At 42.7% G+C, this 13,117-nt stretch overlaps 1 protein-coding gene and 1 long non-coding RNA gene across 27 annotated transcripts in view; one reads left to right on the forward strand and one right to left on the reverse strand.

The window, feature by feature from the left end:
• Positions 1–13,117, reverse strand: part of FGGY (FGGY carbohydrate kinase domain containing) — a 420,837-nt gene that overhangs the window by 52,570 nt on the left and 355,150 nt on the right. The gene's annotated exons all lie outside the window — the stretch shown is intronic.
• LOC118354704 (uncharacterized) overlaps positions 1–13,117 on the forward strand; it is a 54,376-nt gene that overhangs the window by 32,558 nt on the left and 8,701 nt on the right. Inside the window, exon 2 of the long non-coding RNA XR_007410828.1 lies at positions 9,779–9,893. This is a non-coding gene — a long non-coding RNA (uncharacterized LOC118354704). The remainder of the gene's footprint in view (positions 1–9,778; positions 9,894–13,117) is intronic.

The following is a 13,117-nucleotide window of genomic DNA, read 5'->3' on the forward strand; positions in this document are numbered from 1 at the left end:
ACCAAAAACAGTTTTAAAAGAATTACTTACTCATCAGTGTTCCTAATCAAGGGATCTTACTGCTTTTAATACACACATTTATGATTGTATTAACCCGAGATGCAAAGGCTTTAGGACAAGGTAAACGTGAATAACCATGGAGGAGCTCGAGGAGCTGGAAGAGGTAATCATGAATCATCCGTGGAGAGGATACACTGGCTGACAGGTCGAAACAGAACTTCCTAAGGACTAATACAGAGAGCAGTGAAGAAAGAAAAGAGAAGGCCTTTTAGATGGGCGAGAGGTGAGAAATCAGCACCAGACAGGGAATGGAAGCACCACCAGCTATCTTCATTTCAATGAAATCACTACAGAAAATTCCCGTTACAAGGATAAAAACAGCACACAGGCTGCTGAAGACCAGAACAAAAGTTAAACACATTACACAAATCCAATGATATTTGTTAACAACTTAAAAAAATCAGCTGGGAAAGAAGATATTACTCTCTTAAGTTTGGCTAGTTCTTGATAAAAACAGTTCTTGGTTACAGCCCTTTCTGGTTGGCCGCCAGAGTGGAAGCCTGGTGGATGGAGCTCGCCACCTACCTCCTCAGGCTGACCTTGCCTTCTCTCTCATTGGACCCCAAGACCCACAAGCATTTTGTCATTGTATCTCCAAGAACAGGGTGTGTGTGTGGGGGGGGGGAATTCCTTTTTTAGAGTACCAAGAAGAGTTTAGCGGCCCACTCCATGTCCCCTATGGCCCCTAGATGTCGCTAGTACAAAACTAACAGAAGCCTGAATAGTTGGTCAAAAGAAAAAAAAAAAATCAAGAGTACCTTTAGTACAAAACGCTAAAAGCAATAACAACTCAAAGGCAGACTACATTTATTACGGAAGCTACAATTTAGTATCTCTAAGACAATTATTTTTTTTTTTTTTTTTTTTTTTTTTTTTTATTATTGGTGTTCAATTTACTAACATACAGAATAACACCCAGTGCCCGTCACCCATTCACTCCCACCCCCCGCCCTCCTCCCCTTCTACCACCCCTAGTTCGTTTCCCAGAGTTAGCAGTCTTTATGTTCTGTCTCCCTTTCTGATATTTCCCACACATTTCTTCTCCCTTCCCTTATTTTCCCTTTCACTATTATTTATATTCCCCAAATGAATGAGAACATATAATGTTTGTCCTTCTCCGACTGACTTACTTCACTCAGCATAATACCCTCCAGTTCCATCCACGTTGAAGCAAATGGTGGGTATTTGTCATTTCTAATAGCTGAGTAATATTCCATTGTATACATAAACCACATCTTCTTTATCCATTCATCTTTCGTTGGACACCGAGGCTCCTTCCACAGTTTGGCTATCGTGGCCATTGCTGCTAGAAACATCGGGGTGCAGGTGTCCCAGCGTTTCATTGCATTTGTATCTTTGGGGTAAATCCCCAACAGTGCAATTGCTGGGTCGTAGGGCAGGTATATTTTTAACTGTTTGAGGAACCTCCACACAGTTTTCCACAGTGGCTGCACCAGTTCACATTCCCACCAACAGTGTAAGAGGGTTCCCTTTTCTCCACATCCTCTCCAACATTTGTTGTTTCCTGCCTTGTTAATTTTTCCCATTCTCACTGGTGTGAGGTGGTATCTCATTGTGGTTTTGATTTGTATTTCCCTGATGGCAAGTGATGCAGAGCATTTTCTCATGTGCATGTTGGCCATGTCTATGTCTTCTTCTGTGAGATTTCTGTTCATGTCTTTTGCCCATTTCATGATTGGATTGTTTGTTTCTTTGGTGTTGAGTTTAATAAGTTCTTTATAGATCTTGGAAACTAGCCCTTTATCTGATATGTCATTTGCAAATATCTTCTCCCATTCTGTAGGTTGTCTTTGAGTTTTGTTGACTGTATCCTTTGCTGTGCAAAAGCTTCTTATCTTGATGAAGTCCCAATAGTTCATTTTTGCTTTTGTTTCTTTTGCCTTCGTGGATGTATCTTGCAAGAAGTTACTATGGCCGAGTTCAAAAAGGGTGTTGCCTGTGTTCTTCTCTAGGATTTTGATGGAATCTTGTCTCACATTTAGATCTTTCATCCATTTTGAGTTTATCTTTGTGTATGGTGAAAGAGAGTGGTCTAGTTTCATTCTTCTGCATGTGGATGTCCAATTTTCCCAGCACCATTTATTGAAGAGACTGTCTTTCTTCCAATGGATAGTCTTTCCTCCTTTATCGAATATTAGTTGCCCATAAAGTTCAGGGTCCACTTCTGGATTCTCTATTCTGTTCCACTGATCTATGTGTCTGTTTTTGTGCCAGTACCACACTGTCTTGATGACCACAGCTTTGTAGTACAACCTGAAATCTGGCATTGTGATGCCCCCAGATATGGTTTTCTTTTTTAAAATTCCCCTGGCTATTCGGGGTCTTTTCTGATTCCACACAAATCTTAAAATAATTTGTTCTAACTCTCTGAAGAAAGTCCATGGTATTTTGATAGGGATTGCATTAAACGTGTATATTGCCCTGGGTAACATTGACATTTTCACAATATTAATTCTGCCAATCCATGAGCATGGAATATTTTTCCATCTCTTTGTGTCTTCCTCAATTTCTTTCAGAAGTGTTCTATAGTTTTGAGGGTATAGATCCTTTACATCTTTGGTGAGGTTTATTCCTAGGTATCTTATGCTTTTGGGTGCAATTGTAAATGGGATTGACTCCTTAATTTCTCTTTCTTCAGTCTCATTGTTAGTGTATAGAAATGCCACTGACTTCTGGGCATTGATTTTGTATCCTGCCACGCTACCGAATTGCTGTATGAGTTCTAGCAATCTTGGGGTGGAGACTTTTGGGTTTTCTATGTAGAGTATCATGTCATCGGCGAAGAGGGAGAGTTTGACTTCTTCTTTGCCAATTTGAATGCCTTTAATGTCTTTTTGTTGTCTGATTGCTGAGGCTAGGACTTCCAGTACTATGTTGAATAGCAGTGGTGAGAGTGGACATCCCTGTCTTGTTCCTGATCTTAGGGGAAAGGCTCCCAGTGCTTCCCCATTGAGAATGATATTTGCTGTGGGCTTTTCATAGATGGCTTTTAAGATGTCGAGGAATGTTCCCTCTATCCCTACACTCTGAAGAGTTTTGATCAGGAATGGATGCTGTATTTTGTCAAATGCTTTCTCTGCATCCAATGAGAGGATCATATGGTTCTTGGTTTTTCTCTTGCTGATATGATGAATCACATTGATTGTTTTACGGGTGTTGAACCAGCCTTGTGTCCCAGGGATAAATCCTACTTGGTCAGGGTGAATAATTTTCTTAATGTACTGTTGGATCCTATTGGCCAGTATCTTGTTGAGAATTTTTGCATCCATGTTCATCAGGGATATTGGTCTGTAATTCTCCTTTTTGGCGGGGTCTTTGTCTGGCTTTGGAATTAAGGTGATGCTGGCTTCATAGAACGAATTTGGAAGTACTCCATCTCTTTCTATCTTTCCAAACAGCTTTAGGAGAATAGGTATGGTTTCTTCTTTAAACGTTTGATAAAATTCTCCTGGGAAGCCATCTGGCCCTGGACTCTTGTGTCTTGGGAGGTTTTTGATGACTGCTTCAATTTCCTCCCTGGTTATTGGCCTGTTCAGGTTTTCTATTTCTTCCTGTTCCAGTTTTGGTAGTTTGTGGCTTTCCAGGAATGCGTCCATTTCTTCTAGATTGCCTAATTTATTGGCGTATAGCTGTTCATAATAGGTTTTTAAAATCGTTTGTATTTCCTTGGTGTTGGTAGTGATCTCTCCTTTCTCATTCATGATTTTATTAATTTGAGTCTTCTCTCTCTTCTTTTTAATAAGGCTGGCTAATGGTTTATCTATCTTATTAATTCTTTCAAAGAACCAACTCCTGGTTCTGTTGATCTGTTCCACAGTTCTTCTGGTCTCAATTTCGTTGAGTTCTGCTCGAATCTTTATTAGCTCCCTTCTTCTCTTGGGTGTAGGATCTATTTGCTGTTTTTTCTCTAGCTCCTTTATGTGTAAGGTTAGCTTTTGTATTTGAGTTCTTTCCAGTTTTTGAATGGATGCTTGTATTGCGATGTATTTCCCCCTTAGGACTGCTTTTGCTGCATCCCAAAGATTTTGAACGGTTGTATCTTCATTCTCATTAGTTTCCATGAATCTTTTTAATTCTTCCTTAATTTCCTGGTTGACCCTTTTATCTTTTAGCAGGATGGTCCTTAACCTCCATGTGTTTGAGGTCCTTCCAAACTTCTTGTTGTGATTTAGTTCTAATTTCAAGGCATTATGGTCCGAGAATATGCAGGGGACAATCCCAATCTTTTGGTATCGGTTCAGACCCGATTTGTGACCCAATATGTGGTCTATTCTGGAGAAAGTTCCATGTGCGCTTGAGAAGAATGTGTATTCAGTTGAGTTTGGATGTAAAGTTCTGTAGATATCTGTGAAATCCATCTGGTCCAGTGTATCATTTAAAGCTCTCGTTTCTTTGGAGATGTTTTGCTTAGAAGACCTATCGAGTATAGAAAGAGCTAGATTGAAGTCACCAAGTATAAGTGTATTATTATCTAAGTATTTCTTCACTTTGGTTAATAATTGATTTATATATTTGGCAGCTCCCACATTTGGAGCATATATATTGAGGATTGTTAAGTCCTCTTGTTGAATAGATCCTTTAAGTATGATATAGTGTCCCTCTTCATCTCTCACTACAGTCTTTGGGGTAAATTTTAGTTTATCTGATATAAGGATGGCTACCCCTGCTTTCTTTTGAGGACCATTCGAATGGTAAATGGTTCTCCAACCTTTTATTTTCAGGCTGTAGGTGTCCTTCTGTCTAAAATGAGTCTCTTGTAGACAGCAAATAGATGGGTCCTGCTTTTTTATCCAGTCTGAAACCCTGCGCCTTTTGATGGGGTCATTAAGCCCGTTCACATTCAGAGTTACTATTGAGAGATATGAGTTTAGTGTCATCATGATATCTATTCAGTCTTTGTTTTTGTGGACTGTTCCACTGAACTTCTTCTTAAAGGGGAATTTTAAGAGGCCCCCTTAAAATTTCTTGCAGAGCTGGTTTGGAGGTCACATATTCTTTTAGTTGCTGCCTGTCTTGGAAGCTCTTTATCTCTCCTTCCATTTTGAATGAGAGCCTTGCTGGATAAAGTATTCTTGGTTGCATGTTCTTTTCATTTAGGACCCTGAATATATCCTGCCAGCCCTTTCTGGCCTGCCAGGTCTCTGTGGAGAGGTCTGCTGTTACCCTAATACTCCTCCCCATAAAAGTCAGGGATTTCTTGTCTCTTGCTGCTTTAAGGATCTTCTCCTTATCTTTGGAATTTGCAAGCTTCACAATTAAATGTCGAGGTGTTGAACGGTTTTTATTGATTTTAGGGGGGGATCTCTCTATTTCCTGGATCTGAATGCCTGTTTCCCTTCCCAGATTAGGAAAGTTTTCAGCTAGAATTTGTTCAAATACATATTCTGGCCCTCTGTCCCTTTCGGCGCCCTCGGGAACCCCAATTAAACGTAGGTTTTTCTTCCTCAGGCTGTCGTTTATTTCCCTTAATCTATCTTCATGGTCTTTTAATTGTTTGTCTCTTTTTTCCTCAGTTTCCCTCTTTGCTGTCAACTTGTCTTCTAGGTCACTCACTCGTTCTTCCACCTCGTTAACCCTCGTCGTTAGGACTTCTAGTTTGGATTGCATCTCATTCAATTGGTTTTTAATTTCTGCCTGATTAGCTCTAAATTCTGCAGTCATGAAGTCTCTTGAGTCCTTTATACTTTTTTCTAGAGCCACCAGTAGCTGTATAATAGTGCTTCTGAATTGGCTTTCTGACATTGAATTGTAATCCAGATTTTGTAACTCTGTGGGAGAGAGGACTGTTTCTGATTCTTTCTTTTGAGGTGAGGTTTTCCTTCTAGTCATTTTGCTCAGTGCAGAGTGGCCAAAAGCAAGTTGTATTGGGAAAAAGAGAAAAAGAGAGGAGAGAAAGAAGGAAAGAAAAGAGAAAGAGAAAAAAAAAGGGGGAGGAAAAAGAAAAAAAAACGAAAAAAAAAGAAAAAAAAAAAAAAGAAGAAAAAGAGAAAGAAAAAGAAAGGAGAAAAAAAGGGGGGTGGGGGAAGGAAACAAATCAAAAAGCAAACAAAACAAAAACAAAACAAAAACAAAAACAAACAAACAAAAAAAGAACCACCGGGGAGTATCTTCTGATTCTGTGTTCTTTAAGTCCCTTGGCTTCTCCTGGAAGTTGTCAGTCTAGCTGGTGTTCTGGGGGAGGGGCCTGTTGTGCTGATTTTCAGGTGTGAGCAGTTGGGGGAGCTGCTCTGCCCCTGCCTGGTGCAGGGCTCGGTGGGGGTTGTTTACCCCGTGAGGCCGCAGGAGGAACAGCCCCAGTGGCGGGGCAGCTCTGGAAACCTGGAGTCAGCTCCGGCAGGAACTCCTTCTGCAGGGCCTGGAGGCTCCGGGGCGGGGCCGCTGATGTGCTCAGCTGGGGCAGGAGCGTCCTTGCTGTCCTGGGCCCTCCCGGCCTCTGCCTGTCCCGGGGGAGGCCGGATCCTGGGCTGTGTCCCGGCGCCCTGTGCTCCGGAGCCTGCGCTGTTGGATTCGCGCTCCCGGGCCGCGCAGCCCCCTCCGCGGAGCTGCCGCCCGAGCCCCTCCGAGCTGCTCCTGGAACCGCGCAGCCCCCTCCGCGGAGCCTCTTCCTCCGCCCGAGCCCCTCCGAGCTGCTCCCGGGGCCGCGCAGCCCCCTCCGCGGAGCCGCCCCCGAGCCCCTTCAGCTGCTCCGGGTCCCGCCGGGTCCCGCCGTGCGCGCTGCAGCCCTTAGGGAGCTCGGCGCACTCTCCTGGGCGCGCAGTTGCTGTTACTGTCCCCGGGAGCCCGAGGGCATCCTCGCCCTCCTGGTCCTGCTCCACCTCCCCACGAGCCCCTTTCCGCCCGGGAAGGTCGGTGCAGCTCCTGCGTCTCCGGGACGGGGCTCTCCTGTCCTGGGGACACTCGCCCCGGCCTCAGCCCGGCTCCTCGCGGGGCCCCTCCCCCTTGGAGGCCTTTGTTCCTTTATTTCTTTTTCCCCCGTCTTCCTACCTTGATAGAAGCACGAACTCTTCTCACTGTTGCATTCCAGGTGTTCTCTCTTTAATTCTCAGGCCGAATTCATAGATTTTCAGGATAATTTGAAGGTTTTCTAGGTAGTTTGGTGGAGACAGGTGATTTGGAGACCCTACTCCTCCGCCATCTTGCTCCTCCCCTCTCTAAGACAATTATTAATTTCCTTTTTAATTCAACTGCTCACCTCACAAGGAGACATCTCATTTTTCAGCCAAGAAAAAACAAAACAAAACAAAACAAAACAAAACAAAACAAAAAACCCAAAACCAACTCAGGGTTGTTTTCTTGCTCTAAAACATTTACATTTAAGGGCTCAGTGGAACCCCACACTAGGCTAGAAGTTTGTAGTATAAATTGCTTTATAATCAAAATTGGTTTGATAAAACAAAAGAACTAGCGCACAGAGTAAAAATATAAGACAGCAAATGAGAGTTGGCTGGGGTAAGAATACGGTTATGTTAGTTTGATATTCAACCAAAAGCTGTAATCTTATTAAATATATTTAAACATGGTTTTCATTTAGATTTGGCAGCTTGATTAATGGGATGTATTAAATAATACCTGGCTGCTAAGAGTCTATTTGGGAATCAGTGCCACATAAAACAGGCAACATGTACAATTCGGTTTCATTGTTATTTAAGGCTTCTCTGTTCTCTTGGCGGTGTGCGCACACATATTAAAAATTAAGTACACACACTCAATGTATGCTCAAGCCTCTTAAAAGGCTTTCTCTTTAAACAGAAACATGCAATGGAAAATGAACTCAACTGGTGAAAGGTAATGGATTCATGCCTTTGGGGACAGCTGTCCTGTTTATCAAAAGAAAGGAGGGGAGGGTCAGAAGCAGAAAAAAAAAAATTTCCTAACTGGTCTGCAAAGAGAGATGGCCAACTTCAGAGAGGAGCCGAAATCAGTTTTTACAGCCAGGCTTCCTTCTGTGCCCGAGTTGAGAGGTCGGATGAATGGTACCTTTCACCATGAGGCCATGGGGGTATCGAAGTGGGAACAGAGTATCTTAAGATATGGGGAATGTGTTGGTGGCTAAATAAATGCAGGCAGATGTTGGTTCCCAATTCATTAAAGAAACACTTTTATTTTTTAATGCTGGGGGTGGCATCTGTCCGTTCTAGGGGCATTGCATTGGGCACTGATCAGGATGTATGAGTTGGGGGGAGGGCTGGGGTAGTTAAGAATGACCAGGGGGACAGATAATAGGAATACTGCAAAGAGCCAAGTACCATAATACAGTTCTACTCAGTGTGTGCAGTGGAAAAAACATATATCTGACATGGAAAAGCTGCACAATTATGAGCATTTTCTCCTTTCCAATATCATGAGGTTCCTTAAAATCCTCAGGCTGGAACAAGACATCTCAGAGTGGCCAGAATGTCAGATGACTTCACATTACATCTCTAAACAACCTTAAATGAAGTGAAATGGATCACATTATTATTATTACCATTATTTTAAGATTGTGTTATTTTTTCATGAGAGACTGAGAGAAATAGAGGCAGAGGCAGAGGGAAAAGCACCCTCCCGGGGCAGCAGGAAGCCCTAGGTGGGACTCTATCCCAGGACCCCAGGATCATGACCTGAGCCAAATAGGGATCCTATTATTTTTTAATTTGAGAGATTAACTTTAAAACTAGAGAAGTCCAGAAAATATCTTATGACTCAGAAAGAAAAAAAGAGCAAGGCTTTTTTTTTTTTTTTTTTTAAGATTTTAATTATTTATTCATGATACACAGAGCAAGAGAGAGAGAGGTAGAGACACAGGCAGAAGGAGAAGCAGGCTCCATGCAGGGAGCCGGACGTGGGACTCAATCTCGGGTCTCCAGGACCACGCCCTGGGCTGAAGGCGGTGCTAAACCCCTGAGCCCCCACCCCAGGTTGCTCAAGCAAGCTTTTTTGATACAGGTATCATTCTGTCCATTTTACAGATGACCTGATAGAGGCCCTGAGAGGTTCATCACCCCAGATCACACATCTAGTAAGGCAGAGAGGTTGAGACTGGAACCTGAGGCCATTTTACTTGGAAATCCACTTTTTTAACCTGTAACCCCTACAGCCCCTGCTTCTCTGTGGATGATGGAAGACCTCAGGACAGGGGCAGTGAAAGAAACTGGGGGTGAGGGTGGGAATAGAGCATGCAATCTCCCTGACCTCCCTGTCACAATGGAAGAAGAGGGGCCACGTTCTTTTAGAGACTCCTTTCCCCTCTGCTATCACCCACAACTGAGCCATCTATGTCCCTCACTGGACAGAAAGCATGGACATGTCGAGCATGGCCCAAGTCTTTGTGGCAATGACGGGTACAATCCAGGACCACAGAGGAAAGGCTTAAAAATACAACCAGGGTAAAACAGAATTCTGATCCACCCTACCACATGGATGAACATTGAGAACTTGATGCTGAGTGAAATGAGCTAGTCACAAAACGGCAAATACCATATTTTATTTGAGGTTCCTAGAGTCACCATATTCATAGAGACCGAAAGTAGAATGGTGGTGGCCAGGGGCTGGGTGCTGGGAGGAGGGGGTAGTTGTTGTTTACTGGGTACAGAGTTTAAGTTTTGCAAGATGAAAAGAGTTCTGGAAACTGGTTGCCCAATGATGTGAATAATACTTAACGCTCCTGAGCTGTCCACTTAAAAGTGACAAGTTCCATGTGATGTGTATCTTACCACAGTGAAAAAACAAACAAACAAAAGAATATCTTCAGGAACACCTTCTCCAGTGATCATTTACAACATTCTCTTGCCTGGCACAGTATGAAGCATGACCTTCTGAAGTTTCAGATTTGTGTAAGTAAAAGTCCTTTAATGCTACATCCCTGCCACTTTTCTGGAAAGCAGGAAGTCTGGAGGAAACGGGTCTTTTTATTTTTTTTTAAGTTATAAAATTTTATATCTGCATGTTTTATATGAATTCTCATTTTGGTTCAACCAGCTAAGACTCTGAATAAAGCACTTCCCCTCTCTGCGTTCCAACTTCCTCATTCATAAAAGGGGGGAGTGGGTGAGATGATCTCTGAGGGCCCTTTCAATTCTCAGATTCTGATTCCTGTTTTTCTAAATGCAAACGCGGTTTACCTCTTCAGTATACTTCATTTATTATTGACACTCTTCAGAACATTTTTGCAAGCCACTATTCGCTTCTGAAATACCTACTCAGCCATTAGAAATGACAAATACCCACCATTTGCTTCAACGTGGATGGAACTGGAGGGTATTATGCTGAGTGAAGTAAGTCAATCAGAGAAGGACAAACATTATATGTTCTCATTTATTTGGGGAAAATAAATAATAGTGAAAAGGAATATAAGGGAAGGGAGAAGAAATGGGTAGGAAATATCAGAAAGGGAGACAGAACATGAAGACTCCTAACTCTGGGAAACGAACTAGGGGTGGTGGAAGGGGAGGAGGGCGGGGGGTGGGGGTGAGTGGGTGACAGGCACTGAGGGGGGCACTTGACGGGATGAGCACTAGGTGTTAGTCTGTATGTTGGCAAATTGAACACCAATAAAAAAATAAATTTATTATTAAAAAAAAAAAGGAAATACCTACTTATTGCATTTTCCCCAAGGGCTAAAAGCAAGGAGGAAGGATGCAGGATGAAGTAGGCTGACAGGAAACAAAAGAGTTAAAGGTGTCCTGGAAGGAGCACTGGACTGAGAGTCTGAGGCTATAAGGTTCAATTGGGACTCTGACTTGCTAGCCGCATGAGTCAAAAAGGAAGGAAGCATTTACTGGGGTCTTCTCTGCATGAGGTACTTCCATACATACTACCTTACTACTTTACAATTTTGGCAATTCACACACCATCTTCATAATTGTTTCCACATCCAAGTACTACCTGTAGTATTTATTATGTAGAATATTTTTTTTCTAAATTCTGAATAAATCCCTTTTTCTCTTTGTTTAAAATTGCTATCTTCTAAGCACTAATGCCCATGAGAACCCAAGTATGATGTTGGTTGTATTTTTTTCCTAATATACATTAAAATAAATATGTAACTATCAGAGAAAGAGAGTCCACATGTCAGCTAAAGTCACCTTGGGTGCCACTGGTGGGGTATGTGCATCTGGGCGATGCCACATTATTCTACTTTATCTCTAGTTATGGCTGCTGGACATTGAGCTACAGAGTTTAGTAACCCATTCAAGTTTGAATCAACACTCTCAAAGTAATGTGCTGGTTCAACACAATTTTATAGAACACATTTTATAGAACGGGTGGGTTCTATAAAATGGAGCGTATTTCTAAGATTTTTCAAATTTCAGGGACACTAACATTTCCAAAATTACTTTGGAGGCGACATACAGTAAATGCAAGCTTTTATTTTGCCAAGTAAGAACTCAAAAAAGTATTCGCATACCAGGTAACTAAAAAAAAAAAAAAAAAAAAAAAAGCAGAGATCTTTCTATACCAAATGATTGGGAAGAGTACTCAGGATAATGTAAAGCATTTAAGAAAAACCTTGAAGATGTTCTGCTTCCTTGTCTAGGTTTCTTGGTTTGCTGAAAACTCTGCCTCAGGCCAGCCGCTTAACAGGCTCAGCACCCATGGGCCACAGACGCAATGGGAGACTGCTCTGGCATCACCCGAGTCTGAGTTCAAGTCCTAGTTGTGCACTCACCACGTGTGGCTTTGTGAAGCTAGAGCCTCAACTTTTCATAGGTAAACTGAGGCCACGGCTCACTGTGGAGAAGATCAAACACAGAATGTGTAGGAAGTGCCTTGCACAGTACCTGGCCTGTGGTAGGAGCCACAGCTTAGCTTTTTTTTACCTTTCTCATCCTATCTCACCAGGAGGATTGCTCTCAGGATATAAGATGGCAACGCATGGGAAAGTGTCCTGAAAATGTGTTCTGCAGCTCTAGTCGTTTCTTTAGATCTCAGCTTAGTAGCAATTTCCTCTGGGAAGGGAACTTTTCCTTGACCCGCCACATTGGATAAGAAGCCCCTGCCTCTGGTCCCATGGCACTTTGTGCCCTGCATCTGCTCACTTGCCACACTGTATTCAAATTGCCAGGCAACCTCCCCCTTATCCAGGAGGCCCAGAAGAGCCCGAGAGAGTGGGGACTATGCGGGTTGTACTTATTGTTGCTTCTCTACCATCTTTCATGTAGTTGCTGCCAAATTCGGCACCGGTGCACTCTTCTTTTGTTAAATGCACACAGTTACTGATGGGAACACTGGCAGGATTTTTCGAATCTGCTTTCCGGTATTGCTTGTGGCATGCTTGATGCTTTGGACCATGGGTTTATGGCAGCATTCCCGATTGGTCCTAGAAACATCAGCTCCAAAGATAATTCTTTGGTCAAGTAAGTTGGGAAAGACTATGCTCTATATGCCTCCCCATCCCAGGAAATTGACAATGCATGTTTCCATGGTAAAGCCTTATGAGACCTGCTATAAAGATACCTAGCTAACTTGAACACAGCATTTTCCAAATGAATTCTCCCCAGGAATACCTTTTAATACACCAAAGACCACTCTTTGGAAAGCTCTGGCCTATAGAGAACTTGAGCTCCAAGCAAATTTTTCTGATGGTTTCTGTCAATTCTTTGTCCTGGTTCTCCTTCCCCCACTTAAACTATGCAGCTGGAATCAGGAGAGACATAATATATTGGGCTGGACCAAAAGGCAATGCAGACAATAGAACCTTTGAGAAAACTAGACCTATGAATGAGCTGACCAGTCCAGGAACTGACCAAAAGTATTTTGACAATGACCAGAATGCCCTCATCTGTGCCCCACGTCAGAGCTCTCACACTTCTGTGCACATATATCACTACGACTGCTCTTCCTCCCTTTCTCTTCCATCATCATCACCACCACCATGACCACCATCACCGTGACTACCACCACCACTACACTTCAGTTTTATGGTACATGGTCTGTGCCAAGCTTTGCTCTAAGTACAGGTACTTCCCGTATTAATGTATTTAATCCTCACAACAAGCTCATAAGAGAGGTGCTAGCATCATCTCTGTTTTCCAGAGGGAGAAACTCAAGTGCAGAG

The sequence above is a fragment of the Canis lupus genome, chromosome 5 (genome assembly GCF_003254725.2).
Source record: "Canis lupus dingo isolate Sandy chromosome 5, ASM325472v2, whole genome shotgun sequence".
Classification (NCBI taxonomy): Eukaryota; Metazoa; Chordata; class Mammalia; order Carnivora; family Canidae; genus Canis; species Canis lupus.